This window comes from Schistocerca gregaria, chromosome 3 (genome assembly GCF_023897955.1).
Source record: "Schistocerca gregaria isolate iqSchGreg1 chromosome 3, iqSchGreg1.2, whole genome shotgun sequence".
Taxonomy (NCBI): Eukaryota; Metazoa; Arthropoda; class Insecta; order Orthoptera; family Acrididae; genus Schistocerca; species Schistocerca gregaria.
In genome coordinates this window covers 922,786,985-922,803,436 of record NC_064922.1, presented here as the reverse complement: position 1 = coordinate 922,803,436, position 16,452 = coordinate 922,786,985, and the positions used below count along the sequence as shown (strand labels likewise).

The 16,452-nt window shown below is 45.9% G+C and overlaps 1 protein-coding gene and 1 pseudogene across 1 annotated transcript in view; both read left to right on the top strand.

Moving 5' to 3' along the window:
• Nucleotides 1–16,452, top strand: part of LOC126354325 (Kv channel-interacting protein 1-like) — a 105,108-nt gene that overhangs the window by 31,046 nt on the left and 57,610 nt on the right. The window lies entirely within an intron of this gene.
• Nucleotides 14,350–14,467, top strand: LOC126356648 (5S ribosomal RNA; annotated as a pseudogene).

Below are 16,452 nucleotides of genomic sequence, written 5' to 3'. Positions count from 1 at the left end.
CTAGTTTCCCTACTACGTTCAAGATTCTGATATTCCACGCCCCGACTCGTAGAACATTATCCTTTCGTTGATTATTCAATCTTTTTCTCATGGTGATCTCCCCCTTGGCAGTCCCCTCCCGGAGATCCGAATGGGGGACTATTCCGGAATCTTTTGCCGATGGAGAGATCATCATGACACTTCTTCAACTACAGGCCACATGTCCTGTGGATACACGTTACGTGTCTTTAATGGAGTGGTTTCCATTGCCTCCTGCATCCTCATGTCGTTGATCATTGCTGATTCTTCCGCCTTTAGGGGCAATTTCCCACCCCTAGGATAAGAGAGTGCCCTGAACCTCTATCCGCTCCTCCGCCCTCTTCGACAAGGCCGTTGGCAGAATGAGGCTGACTTCTTATACCGGAAGTCTTCGGCCGCCAATGCTGATTGTTTATCAAAATTTAGGCAGGGGTGGGGATCGAACCCGGTACCGAAGACGTTTTGATTATGAATCAAAGACGCTACCCCTTTTTTTTCTTTTTTCTTTTTTTTATTTTTATTATTTTTTTAATGGAAGTGTTTAGACGCGAACCACCACCCCAACAAAAACTCATTAGTGGACATTTTTTTTTTCTCCACCTGTCTAGCCTAAAAACAAAAACAAAGATAGTGCCACCGCCACTTTCATCCTACAGTTAACTAGGACGGCCGTTCGCCACCACTTTAGATTTTGCCAACGAAACAAAAATTAAATATGCCTCTGAACTTTTAATATAAAAAAATAATAAAAGGAGAAAGGAAAGGGTATAATACGTTATTATATTTGATTTGTTGTTCATTTTGTTCTTAGTTTGTTCTTGTATATTTATTTGGATTCTAAAGACAGGTCTCCTGCCCACTTTTTTTTAAATCTTTTTTTTATTATGATTGTTTATATAGGTATCAATGTGCGAACAGTCATAGTTAATCAAGCCTGGAAAACTAAAATAGAATGAAGACACCATCGAAGATATTAAACGTAAATAACATGAAAAGAAAGCTACCACGTCGTAGTTAGGCTTCCCACTGACTGCGCCCACTGATAAGGATTGTTCAATATATACTCGTTTGCAGTTTGTTCTGACCTCATCTGCCATTGCCTGGAACATTCCAGCTGCACGGGGGGCTGTGAAAGGCGCTCCATAGGTAGTTTGCGAAGCATTGTCGATATGTGATATGCCCGGAAATAGCATGATGTCTTTCTTGCAAATAGAGCCAGAAGTCAAGGAAATTCTTGTGTCCGTCACGACAGAGGTAATGGACCGCATGTCCACGTATCCAGGTGACGGAGTTGGTTCGAGTCTTGGGGTAAAATGTCTCATCCGGAAACAATAACGTGCGTGCAGATATCTGCTCCGGCCTAACTCGCAAGACATAAGCCAGCATCTGCCGCACAAGGTGCCAAACCGGTTCCGCCTCTCCGCAGCTGAGGCGGTGCTCGTCAGAATCTACTGTGTTACAACCCACACAATTAGGAGATTCTGCCATGTGGATATTGTAGAGACGTTCTTGCGTCACCAGCTTCCCATTAACGACTACGTACCATTGGGAAACAACGTCGGAATCAAGCATGGCATCGTGTACAGTCTTCCACACCACGCGCCACCGTACGTCAGGATATTTTAGTTCGACCACATTTAGGGGGCGGCGTTGCATTATGTCGTGATAAATACGTCGAGTCGTGGCCATTTGTGGTGTCGTGAGCGCTACACTGCAATAACTTTGTTCTAAATAGAAACGTCCTATATAAAAGAGGGGCGCTGGGATGTCCTGTAGTGGCACCGGCGCTCTTAGTGAAGCAGGTCGTAGCGCCGTCAGAAGCAGACCCGTGAGGCTCGTAGGACAACGGCGCAGCAGACATAAATCTCAGCAAACATAGAGGGCAATGGCCCTATCATGGACGTTGACTAGGCCGAGACCACCTTTTTCCTTGGGGAGAGTAAGAGATACGTATCTGATCTTCAGTAACATACCAGCGGTGACGAAGTATCCCAGCGCTGCCATAATGCTACGAGCCAAGGGTTTCGGAATGGGTAGCGTTTGGGCGACATGCGGTATGCGGGACGCAAGGTATACATTGGCATAATACGCCCGCTGAACGATGTTGAGGGATCGCAAGCGCTGATTTGCAATTCCGGCCCTAATTTGATGAAGAAGGCGTCGATAATTGAGCGTCGTCGCGCGTCGCATGTCGTTCATGAACTCTAAGCCCAAGCAGCGGACAGTATCACTGAAGCGTAAGGGGGCAATGTGTTCCTGCGGTAGCCCAATCCCGATGCTTAAGGCGACGGACTTGTCAACGTTGATTTGGGTACCAGAAGCTGTACCGTAGGTTGCAATCCAGTCCAACGCCGCGGCCATATCGTCAGCTCCTCGTATGACGATCATCAAATCATCCGCATATGCGGTGCATCGATAGATGGAGCCGCCGAACTGTATCCCAGTGAGCCTGTCTCGGAGACAACAGAACAAAGGTTCTAAGGCCAATGCAAATAACAATGTTGATAATGGACATCCCTGTCGTACTGATCGGCGGATCGGCATGGGTGCCGTCAGTCTTCCATTAACAAGAACTCGAGAAGTAGCCCCATGCAGAAGGCGTGTCAACACTCTGATAAAGGGGTCCGGATATTCCATGCGCCGTAGAACAGCAGTGAGGAAAGTGTGGCCCACACGGTCAAAAGCCTGGCTAAAGTCGATAGACGCCAGGGCTGCCAGTAAACGTCTCACCCGTGCAAGGGAGATGAGATCTCTGTAACGACATAACGCAGTTCTGATGTTGTTGGGTCCCCCCAAGGACATCTGATCGCTGGACAGGACGTGCAATAGTGTGCCCCGAAGACGTCCGGATAGCAGCCTCGAAAAGATCTTGAAGTCGCTGTTCAATAACGTTAAGGGGCGATAATCGCGGACATGATTCCGTCCCTTCGGCTTATGGATGGGGATAATCAGTCCTTCCAAGAACGGTGCAGGCAACGGTATACCCGGGGACATCAATTCCTGACAAATTTCAACCCAACACGGTACCAAACGTTGTTTAAATGCTCGATAGAACTCTAACGGTAATCCATCGATTCCTGGTGATTTATGGGGAGCACCTTTACCAATGGCGTCGAGCACTTCCTCTTCTGTCACTTCTCCCAGTAAAGTCGGTACCATGTCTGGTGGAACTGTACCGTGGACATGTGCTGACACGGAGTCTACCGTCGCCATATCAAAGAGCACTGATGAATAAAGTTGAGCGTAATGCCCATAGAAGGCTTCTGCTATATCTGCTTGTTCTGCCACGTGTCGTCCGTCGTCCGTTATCATGTCGGTTACCAGTGCCCTACGGCGCCTCCTGCGTTCTAGGAGCACGTGGTGCATAGATGGCCTTTCTGATTGTATCATGTGTGGAGCACGCGACCGTATAACAGCGCCTTGTTAATGATGGCGTGCTAAGGAGATGAGTTGCGCTTTCGCGCGATTGACTATGATCTGCCGGTCAGGTGAGGGCTCCATAGTAAGACATTCCCGCAGGATGGTGTAATAAAAGTTTTCCGTGCTCCTCCTCCATGCCGCCGCTTCTCGGCCGTAAGCCATGAAGGTGCGCCTAAGAGCAGGCTTCGCACATTCAATCCACCAACTGAGGGTCGATCGATAACGACCACGACGCTGTAAGGACGCGTTCCACGACTCTTCGATAGCACGTTTACATGCCGGCTCGTCCAGATGGGCGACGTTCAGTTTCCAGGCGGGCCTACTGCGCCACACACGTGCAGCTGGGAGGGCAATGGTGCAAATATAGGCTGTGTGGTCGGTGAATGCAGTGGGCCAGAGCTCTGCTCCTCTCGTCGCCGTCGAAAGGGTGCTTGTGACGTAAATCCTGTCTAACCGACTTGATGAATGACTTGTATAGTGGGTGTATCCAGGAGCTGGGCCATGGATATGTCGCCACGTGTCAATCAGGTGGAGGTCACGCACTAGCATTTCCAATTCCGCACACGGGACTTGATGTGGCTGCTGATCAGACGGAGATAATGTACAGTTAAAATCTCCTCCGTTCACCATATCGTCTATGCGGCCCATAAATAGACGCGTGATATCTTCCGAAAAGAAGCGGGCCCGATCTCTCCGTCTCCCTGATCCTGAAGGGGCATAGACATTGATGATTTGTACACCGTTGACAGTTACGGCCATGTCTCTTGCACTCGGTAAGGACAGTACGTCCGTAGCCTCCAAACCGTCCCGTAGCAGAACAACCACACCACTATCGATAGAAGAGGCGTGGGAGATGTGGGCGGTATATCCGTAGAAGTCAGGGAAACTAGCGACACATACTTCCTGTAAGAGGGCCACGTCGACGTCCGCCGCATCAAGCATGCGTTGTAGCATTGTCAGTTTGTGTGGTGCCCTTATCGCGTTGATATTGATTGTGGCTAGGCGAAAGGTGTGCTGCCTAGCCTCTTCACCTAGGGTAGACCCCATGGAAATCAAAGCTAACCGCAAGAGATGCCGGACCTACCAAATCCGTTACAAATTATGCGTCTTTTACGATAGGATTGGCATCTCCAATGCCACCCCCTCCGCTGTCACCCGTGCCCTCGTTAGGAAGTTCCTCAACATCGTCCGACCACAGTGGCTGCAACACGATGCTGTGTAGCTGATCAGCACCTAAATCTCCCGCACGTACGTCGTCTTTGTTAGAGGTAGACGGAGCGCCATCCATCGACGCGACCTGCTGAATCCGAGGTGCAAGAAGTAACTTGGCACTCGTGGTATGGGCAAGTGAACCGTCTACACCACTTAGATTCTCAGCAGGCGCAGTATCCATGCCGTCTGAGGAGATGTCACCTTCTTGACCGGCCGTGTGTAGGAGGCAATCGTCTGAAGGGGTCCGCCGACGTCGCTTCCGTCGTCGAGGCGAACGTTGCTTTCGAACGTGGACATCCGTATCCGAATGTGGGAGGCAATCCAGCGTCGTATCACCTTCCGATAGGAAAGCCGCGGTCGGGATAATGTTCGCGTCCACGTCCATCGCGTTCTGGATGTTACGTTGCGTCTGGAGTCCGTGGGACTGCTGCTGCTGTTGTTGCTGTGGAGGGGGCGACATATGGGTTGGCATCGGGGGTCCTTCCTCTTCCTCCCTTGGTGCTTCTGGCGTTGATGGGTGTGTCTGATCGTCCGTTTCGTCCTCAACTATGGTGTGCATCGTCGTCTGAGCGTACGTGAGGGGCAGGATTGTCGTCCCCGTCGGGGAAACGGAGTCTCCCACTGGTATCTGCGTAATTCGACGTTGTAAGCAGCTCGATCGAAGATGGCCTTCCTGCCCACATCCGGAACAGGTACGCGGCTGACCGTCGTACATGATGATTGCACGACAGCCACCGATGTTCAAATAGGACGGCACATGTTTCTTGAGCTCAAGTTTAATTTGGCGCACACCATTGTAGACCTTATACATCGAAAAAGTTTGCCACTTTTCTGCAACGTGGTTGATAACATTGCCGTACGGTCGGAAGGCGTCCTTGACAACTTCCTCTGGGACCTCGAAGGGGAGCTCAAAAACCCTTACAGTCCTTAGGCCCATGCCTGCATGATCCACCGTCACTGCACCGATATGCCCGTCAGAATGTTTGAATCTGAGAGAGTTCGAGTATTTGGACACCACTGTCGCGCAGACCTCTGCAATGGTCATTTTAACATAAACCACGCTCGCCGTTATAGAAAAATGAATTCCGACGACAGTCGCCGGATCTAAACGTAGATCGTCGCGTATGAACTGTTCTATTTCATAGGCTCGAGGACGCGCGTGATCTGGTTGGAAGGTAATTTTGATCGTATCGTGGCGCCATGTGTGTGCCATAGTCGCACCGAACTTGGAACTAATACAACTCGCGCCGCGAGAAGGTAAACACAAGCAAGCGCTCACGGTCGCGCACGGCGGGGCGCAGCGGACGTCCTCGCCCCACCGCAGCCGAAAGCAGACTGAAATCTCATTTTGATCGTTTTTGTTCGTTGTATTTGCTCGGTGCGGACGTCGCGAGACATCCGTTTATGTTCGTTGTTGCTCGATTAACTCAGTTTTTTTTATTACAGAGGGCAGCTAACCCTCTGACCGAGCACGCTGAGCTACCGTGCCGGCATCCCTAGACCACTAAGGTCAAGCAAATGACAAATCCTATTGCCCCGCCATATTCAGTAGAGCTCCGTGTCACTACTTGCTTCGTGTACACCTCACTAACCGCCTGTACTCGCCACAACACTCCTGCCCCATCCATGCGCTGCCCAGCCGATTCGAACAGACGGAAACTAAAAAGCGCGACTACTATCGAAAACAGAATCGATAAGAGCAACTACGGCCGAGAAACGAGGAAGTTAAACAGTTCAGACAAGAACAGAATGGAAGCTTTTGAAATGTGCTGCTACACAAGGATACTGATGATTAAATATTGGCAACTAATAAAGAAGTACCGAATGTAACTGGGCCGAAGAGAGATTAATAACACCAATTCATCAGATGAAGCGACCCATCGACAGGTACACTGTGTGATCAAAAGAATCCGGACACCCCAAAAAATCATACGTTTTCCTTATAAGTGCATTGTGCTGCCACCTACTACCAGGTACTCCATATCAGCGACCACAGCACTCATTAGACACCGTGGGAAAGCAGGATGGTGCGCTCCGCGGAACTCACGGAGTTCGAACGCGGTCAGGTGACAGTGTGGCTGTACGTGAGATTTCCACACTCCTAAACATCCCTAAGTCCACTGCATCCCTAGGTCCACTGTTTCCGATGTGAGAGTGAAGTGGAAACGCGAAGGGACACGTACAGCACAAAAGAGGGGTCGTAATGTGTAATAGGCAGACATCTATCCAGACCGTTACACAGGAATTCCAAACTACAACAGGATCCTCTGCAAGTACTATGACAGTTAGGCGGGAGGTGAGAAAACTTGGATTTCATGATCGAGCGGCTGGTTATGAGCCACCCATCACGCCGGTCAATACCAAACGACGCCTCGCTTGATGTAAGGAGCGTAAACATTGGACGATTGAACAATAGAAAAACGTTGTGTGGAGTAACGAATCATTGTACACAATGTGGCGGTCCGACGGCCGTGTGTGGGTATGGCTAATGCCCGGTGAACGTCATCTGCCAGCGTGTGTAGTGCCAACAGTAAAATTCGGAGGTGGTGGTGTTATGGTGTGGTCGTGTTTTTCGTGGAGGGGGATTGGACCCCTTGTTGTTTTGTGTGCCACTATCATAGCACAGACCTGCACTGATGTTTTAATCACCTTCTTGCTTCTCACTGTTGAAGAGCAATTCGGGGATGGCGATAGCATCTTTCAACACGATCGAACACCTGTTCATAATGCACGGCCTGTGGCGGAATGGTTACACGACAATAACATCTCTGTAATGGACTGACCTGCACAGAGTCCTGACCTGAACCCTATAGAACACCTATGGGATGTTTTGGAATGCCGACTCCCTGCCAGGACTCACCGACCGACATCGATACCTCTCCTCAGTGCAACACTCCTTGAAGAATGGGCTGTAATTCCCCAAGAAACCTTCAAGCACCATATTGAACGTATGCCTGCAAGAGGGGAAGCTGTCATCAAGGCCAAAAGTGGGCCAGCACCGTACTGAATTCCAGCATCACCGTTGGAGGGCACCACGAACTTGTAAGTCATTTCAGCCAATGTCCGGATACTTTTGATCACATAGTGTACATCCTGAAGCATCAAGGGATAGTCATTTGGTAATAGAGGGAAGAGTATGGGCAAAAACTTCATAGCTTAACAGTCTTGCACAGTATAGATTAGCATAGAGAGCTGCACTAGTCCTGACTACAGACTGAAGTCCACAGTGACATGAAGTGTCTAGTCGTTTGACTATGGACAATCATTTGGTTATCTGAAGATAGAGTTATGTAACCCTGAACGATTTCAGTAAATGTAGATATCTAAAATAAAGGCAGATGACTGCGCCATATCAAACATATATTGTTAACAAATAAGACTTGACACCCAGGTAAAAAGTACCATATTTCCGTTTCGTTGGATGCTAGTATGTGTCAGTTGGCCGATACAAACGTGTCCCAAAAGTTTTTGTGATGTCGACGAGTTCGGAAGAGGACGGAAACACCGAAGAGCGGAATAGGATAAGGGGTAAGGCAGCTCATGATATCATACGTTAGTAAACAAGTAGGCAAGTGTGGCCTTCGAGCGGAATCTTATGTAAGGTACGATCGAAAACATTCCGTCTGAGGGCGTTGCTGCAGCGTATATGCAACCTAGCGTGACTCCGATGCCGGTACGTAGGAATCGACACGTAGGGATGGAGTTACCGTGGTCATCGAATGGAAACTTTTGATCGCCCTTTGTAGTTTAAATTAGGTTGTTTTTTTTTCAGAATAAATGAAGCAGAAAGACTAGAAATATTGTGTAATTTCAATAACAGCAAATCGCTTATTGAGTAAAAGCTGCAGTTTCCAGAATCAATTACGTTGCTCCACGTTGAACAAAGGGAATCTCATCCTAAGACACACTTAAAACCAACGATACTAGTTACGTATACAGAGTTTGAGTTGGTGAGGATACGTGTGTTTATACCTAAGCATTTTTCCCTGTGCGTGCTCTTACAGAAAATAAAACTCAATACATACAGAAGGGCTTGGAGCGTGTTGTAAGGAGTTGATGACTGAGATATTTAACGAAAAGCAATAACTTCATATAAAGTATTCTTGGTTTACTTACCTAGTTTCTTGTTTGTGTTTAGGTGATTGACCAGGTTTTATCAGAGGGAAAGTGAGAGTGTAAAATGTTTTTCTGTTTGCGTTTGGTACTTAGAAACAGGCGGCCCATTACTTTCCGTTGTGGATTAATGCCCAATTCTTTTATTTTCTATATAAGTACAGATACTCGAGGAAGTGCTGCAAAGTAATGTCGCCAAATTTACTATCTGAAAACTCTTAAAGCTTTTTAAATAAAGAAACGTTATTAACATTATTCTTCACGTCTGCATATTTGCAACCTCCAACCGCTTGAAGACTCCGAGTTGTATCGTGTAAAATGGCGAAGTAAAACGTAACTATGTCGCTGCTTGAAGAAAGTGTTCTGTAATCGAGTTTCGAATTCGAATAGTTTGTCCACACGTGGAACCTCCTCTCCTTCAGCAAGACATTGCCACACCACACACAATAGCTGCGATATCTGCAACAATACAACGCCTTGCGTTCACTGTCATCGACCATCCTCCATACAGCCCAGACATCGCCACATCAGATTTTCATGTGTTTCCACAACATAAAGAAGACCGTCGAGGACTTCTCTTTGATAATGTTGGAGCCGCGCTGAGTGGCCGCGCCATTTGAGGCGTCATGGCACGGTTTGAGCGGTCCCTCCCGCCGGAGGTTCGAATCCTCCCTCTGGCATGGGTGTGTGTGTCTGTTACTCTTAGCATAAGTTAATTTAAGTTAGTTTAACTAGTGTGTAAGTATAGGGACCAATGACCTCAGCAGTTTGTTCCCTTAGGAATTCACACATATTTGAGCATTTTAATAGTGTTGAAGCGAAGTTGCAGTTCCTTCAACAAAGTTAATCACTGTGTATTGACAAACTGGTCTCTCTTTGAGAGAAACGTGTTTGTCGCCACGGTGACTATGTTGAAAAATAAATATGTAGACATAAAGAATAAAGATATAGAATGTTAATAATTCGTTTTATTTATAAATCTTTAAGAGTTTTCACATGAAAAATTCGAAGGCACTACTTTTCAGCACGTCCTCGTACTACTTGCCCTTTGAAGTTTTACAGTTCAGTAATTGTTGCCCTAGCTTATCATAAACAGTAACTTACATCGTTCTCTTGTCATAACGTTCATATACATTGATAAAATATCTGTTCCAAATCTGCATATATTTTGGTTAAACGTATTTTTCATAACTCAATGTAGCTGATAAATACACATATCAAAAAAAGTTTTGCATCATCCTGGTTTCCAGATCTCCTGCAGATGGGCGTTGACTGTGGATACTGTATCACAGACACAGTCCCTTTGACTGTTCAGAGATGTCACAAACCCCGCCCAAAGATGTAAACAACGGTGCATGAGCAGCGTCTAGCAGACGTAGAGGGTCCGACATCCAATCAGTACCACTCGTTCCACCAGGGAGGAGGTACACGGCTCCTGTTGTCTGTAGTTCAACCATGCCTAGACGCTTAATAGCTCTGTTCGATCGCGTTCGCATTGTTACTTTGTGCCAGGAAGGGCTCTCAACAAGGGAAGTGTCCAGGCGTCTCGGGGTGAGCCAAAGCTAAGTTGTTCGCATATGGAAGAGCTACAGAGAGACAGGAACTGTCAGTGAGATGCCTCGCTCAGGCCACCCAAGGGCTACTACTGCAGTGGATGACCGCTCCCAATTTATTATGGGTCGGAGAAACCCTGTTAGCAACACCACCATGTTGAATAGTGCAGCCGTAGGACGTCGTGTTACGGCTCAAACTGTGCGCGGTAGTCTGCATGATGCGCAACTTCACACGCGACGTCCATGGCGAGGTCCATCTTTGCAACCTCGACACCATGCAGCTCGGTACTGATGGGCCCAACAACATGCCGAATCGACCGCTCAGGACTGGTATCACGTTCTCTTCACCGATGACTGTCGCACTTGCTTTCAAACAGACAATCGTCGGGGTCGTGTTTTGAGGCAATCCGGACAGGCTGAATGCCTTAGACACACTGTACAGTGAGTGCATCTAGGTGGAGGTTCCCTGCTGTTTTGGGGTGGCATTATGTGGGGCCGACGTACGCCGCTGGTGGTCGTGGAATTCGCCTTAACTGCTGTATGATACTTTAATGCCATCCTCCGACCGATAGTGCAACCATTGCATATTGGCGAGGCATTCATCTTCATGGACGACAATTCGCGCCTCCATCGTGCACATCTTGTGAACAACTTCCTTCAGTATAACTACATCGCTCGACTAGAGTGGCCATCATGTTCTCCAGACATGAACCCTATCGAACATACCTGGGATAGATTGAAAAGGGCTGTTTATGGACGACGTGACCCACCAACCACTCTGAGGAATCTACGCCGAAGTGAGACAATCTGGAACAACAGTGCCTTGATGAGCTCGTGGATAGTATGCTACGACGAATACATGTATGCATCATTGCAAGAGGACGTGTTACTGAATATTAGAGGTACCGGTGTGTATAGTAATCTGGACCACTACCTCTGAAGGTCTCGCTGTATGGCGCTACAATATGCAATGTGTGGTTTTCATGAGCAATAAAAAGGGCGGAGCCGGACGGCGTGGCCGCGCGGTTCTAGACGCTTCGGTCTACGGTCGCAGGTTCGAATTCTCCCTCGGGCATGGATATGTGTGATGTCCTTAGTTAGGTTTAAGTAGTTCTAAGTTCTAGGGGACTGATGGACCTCAGATGTTAAGTCCCATAGTGCTCAGAGCCATCTGCACCATTTGAAAATGGGCGCAAATGATGATCATGTTGATCTCCATTCCAACTTTCTGTACAGGTTCTGGAAGTCTCGGAGTCGAGGTGATGCAAAACTTTTTTTTTATGTGAGTAGATTGAAGTTCATAATCCTTCACTTACAGCCTTTGGTGTACAACGAAACCCTAAGCCACGTCTAAGAATATGAAGACCGACTGTACTAATGTTTAATAAACAATTTGTAAGAGTAAAAGTATTATACAATGAATGATTATCATTTACCTCGTTGCTTGGGACTGATTCATCTTGAGAAAGCTTTTGGTTCAGTTTCTATGAAATCTACTAACTTTCCTTGAGAAACAGTGTAGCGTTCCATCCTATGTTAGGCTACTTCAGAGAATGTAAATAATTTCTATGGACTACGTTATACCACAACGTAACTGAAAGAAAAGCGAGATCTACTACACTATAAATGAGACACACACAACACTGGTGTAATATTATACAATATTTATTATTTGTTGCACGAAACGGTTTTCGGCTGTTACGCCATCATCAAGTACAAGGAAGAGTATGTGTTGCAGTTGGATCAGAGATTTTAAACCAGTGCATGTACTGAGTACCTCCAATTCCAGAAATGAAAAATGTTAATGTTAGAATTTCACTGTAAACGGGATGTAAGATTATTTAAAGAAAATAAAATATATAATACACTGACTAATAAACTACAGACAAATTACAGCAGTTGTACATAGACGAAAATAAGTAAACAATAAACGTTGGTGACATACTCCAAAGTTGTGGCTGAACAAAATAATCTTGCCTTTAATGGGTCCTACATTAAAAACATATAATATATAATAGTGACATAAATCAGATGAGTGAAGCAGCTATGATTATACAAAGTAATTGTTTTGCCACAACAGGAGAAATTCTAGTAACTGAAGTAAAGGAAACGGTACATGTGAGCAGAGGGGTAATTCACAGCATGGTCTGCATGGGATTACGAATAATATCTGCAGTTAGAAGTGGCGAGTAAAGGAACTGTGTCTGGTCAATCAGTACTAAGCTTGGGCAGATGGACATGTTTTTATTAATTTCCATTATTTCAAGATAGTTCGCCATCCTTCCTTAATGGATATGATGCAATACTTAATGTTTCATCTTGTAATTATCGTCTTCTTTAAGCAGGTGGTCTGCAATAGTAGCGTCTCCTTTTCTAAGTTTAAAGTTTCTGTGGTGTTCCTTCAAGCTAGTAGATATTGCTCCGCCAGACTGATCTGTATAGAATTTGCCACAAATACAAGTAATGTTATACATTTCACTCTTCTCCAAAGTTCGAGTGCTGTCCTTAGCAATGGGTAAAAAATGTCCAACAGTATTGTGCACATAAAATGACGTCTATGTACTTGATGATGGCGTGACAGCCGGAAATCGGTTCGTGTAACAAATAATAAATATTGTAGAATATTACAGCTGTGTTCCATGTGCAAGAACCGACGGAACAGTCAACCAATGTAGATTCTAAACTAGCCTCTAGTGCAGAACCCTTATCCAGACAATTCCCAGTGGTTTTCAAAGTACGGATCAAGAAATCTACAAACCAGTAAAAAAGTGCATCTCTTATTGCAGTAGTTAAAGCACATTGTGGATAGATCGAGTCCTACGTAGTGTTTTCTGTACGCAAAATAAGAGATCTGCGTGAAGCCATCTGAATAAAAAAATTAATAATCCTACTGAAGACTTGCCTCCAGCAGTTGAGACAATGCCTTTCATTACTACAATATCCTACGATAAGTGACACTATACTTTTTTCTGAGACGCTATGTTTAACATGTCTTATTCATTACGAAATTTAAGAGAAAGCAATGAGCTCGGCTAGCATTATATGTGCCTTGTAAAACTGATGACAAACAATGTCAAAGTGTTCGTGATACAAAGCATGCTGAAAAATGTCACCACCAGTCATACGTATGCTAACGCAAATACTGTGAAGCTACAAAATACATAATATGACGCAGTAATACTAGGAAGATAAGAAAAAGATTAAATTTTATGCGACTTCGAATGGATAGTGTAAAATGTGAAAGAACATGTGTTAACCAGCATAAATAAGAAAGTACAGTACTGACTTAGCAGATACTGTATGAAAGCGGACTACATGTCACTAAAGCTTAATATTTCCTCCATTTGATTTCCCGAAAAAAGCTGATGATAAATTCACTAGAGTGCGGTGAATAATCTGTGACTTCAGTCTTAAAGTTGTGTATATGTTTAAAGAATATTGTCTTGGCGTACGTGTTGCCTGGTAGGACAGTATACATGGCTGGCGATGAGTATAGCACTGTGTCACTTACATAGCGGAGATAGAGATACTCGTGTCCTCTTGGGAAATAAAAAAATGGAGCTCTTTACTGCTTCCCTCTGGAGAAGAAATAAAAAATAATAAATATGCAGTGAGACCTCTTTCACCTCAAGTACCAAATTTTGTCATAGTTCTTCCACACAGTTCTCTTGGACCGTTGTTAGACGCAAGTAGTCACAATTTCTAAATATCCATGATATATTTATGCAGATATTTGGCCATTCGATAAGAATTTTGTACGAATTCAAGTTAAAAGAATTTTGTCTTGAATGTGCTTGTGCTTGCGTGCGTGTGTGTGTGTGTGTGTGTGTGTGTGTGTGTGTGTGTGTGTGTGTGTGTGTGTGGAGAGAGAGTATTCAATTCGTTTGCACCGTGCATATGATGGTGGGAATTTAGTCTTAACTTTCCCTACTGTTCGTCAACACTTTACTGAGGAACTTACTGCTGCTAGTCTGGTTAGTCTGGCGAAAGCAAGTTCTAGAATAACAAAGATATATGTATGCAACTTGCTTAGGGCAACGGCCTTGCCGCAGTGTATACACCGGTTCCCGTCAGATCACCGAAGTTAAGCGCTTTCGGGCGTGGCCGGCACTTGGATGGATGACCATCCGGGCCACCATGAGCTGTTGCCATTTTTCGGGGTGCACTCAGCCTCGTGATGCCAACTGAGGAGTTACTCCACTGAATAGTAGCGGCTCAGTCAAAGAAAACCATCATAACGACCGGGAGAGCGGTGTGCTGACCACACGCCCATCCTCTCCGCATCCTCATCTGAGGATGACACGGCGGTCGGATGGTCCCAATGGGCCACTTGTGGCCTGAAGACGGAGTGCTTTATGCAAGTTACTTAAATCATTTTCATATAACTGTGCTCGCACATTTATAGTGACTGAGTATCTCTAATTTTATACGCAGAAACATCGTTTACGTTATGGATAGTGACCTCAACGAAAATACAAAATTTCTTCTGTGTTTGTGGTAACATACCAAGTACCTTCCACTGTCTGACGTGATGTAACAGTCATCTGATTATGCGTGTGTTACGTCTGTAACACAGTTATATAAATTTCAACAAAAATTTTGTCTTATTAGGCAAACCCATTTCCATATCGCTAAGGCAGTCGTAACCCCATGTCATATGATAAGGTATCATATGACATTCGGTGACAACACACTACGCATGCTGTTCCACATACAATGACGGAAAAAGGTTGCATCATCAGTGCCTTGTGCAACGTAAACGAAAGTTGTTAGGTGTGTTCCTACACCTGAAACATGATGTCTATTCCAGTTTCGCACCAGTCACTTCATAGTGGTGGTTCTAGTGCCACTTCGAGGATGGAGACCTAAATACACGGTTGTGAGCGTTAGTCACCTGACATGGTGAGTTGATGTGAGTCAAGAATGCCACTGAAGTTACAAATGCAGCATTATCGACACCCAGCTAAGTTTGAACGAGGTCATGTAATTCGGCTATGAGAAGCTGGATGTTCTTTCCGTGCAACTGAACAAAGACTTGGCTGCAGAGTAGCCACTGTACGTGACTGCTGGCAGCGATGGTCGCAGGAATGTACGGTCGCAATGAAACCAGACTCCGCAAGGCCATATGGCACTAGCGAGAGGGAAGACCATCCTGCTCAGCCCATGGCTCCGGCTCATAGTACTGCATCTGCAGTAGCAATTTAAGCTGCTGTTGGTACCTCAGTGACACAATGAATGTCAAAAAACCATTAATTCAAGTATAGATCCGAGCCAGACGCCCTGTAGCGTGCTTTCTACTGAATCCAGATCACAGCCATTTGCAATTTCAGTGGTGTCAAGCGAGAGCTATTAGAGGGCTAGGTGGAGGTCTGTGGTATTTTTCGATGAAAGCCGGTTCTGCCTCAGTGTCAGTAAGGCCGTATGTTAGTTAGCAGGAGGTCAGTTGAGGGCCTGTGACTAACCTATCTGCGTGCTAGACACACGGACCTACACTTGGGTTTATTGTCTTTGGTCCGATTTCATTTGATAGCAGGAGCTTTCTCATGGTTATGCCACGCGCCCTGACTGCAAATTTGTATGTCAATCTGGCGATTCGACTTGTTATGCTGTCATTAATGAACAGAATTCCAAGGACTGTTTTTCAACACGATAAAGCTCGTTCACAAACCGCTGTTGTAGCCCTAAACACTCCATCGTGTTCCCCTGACCTGCTCGATCATAGTATCCGAACGGTCCGGACACTTGGATGATGTCCAGAATACCAAGTTCAAGTGTTCAAGTGTATGTTAAATCTTCTAACCTAACCTAACCTAACCTAACCTAACCTAACCTACTTAACTGCCAAGGTCGTAAGTCCCTAAGCTTACACACTACTTAACCTAAATTGTCCTAAGGACAAACACACACCCCCACGATCGAGGGAGGACTCGAACCTCCGCCGGGACCAGCCGCACAGTCCATGGCTGCAGCTCCTTAGACCGCTCGGCTAATCCCGCGCGGCTCCAGGATATCGAGCAGCATACGTAGCACACGCCTGTTGGGCATTCTGATCACAACAGCCATACATCAACAGGATATCGACCTTTTCCGCAGTTGGTAAACGGTCCATTTTAAAACGGGTAATGTATCACGAAGC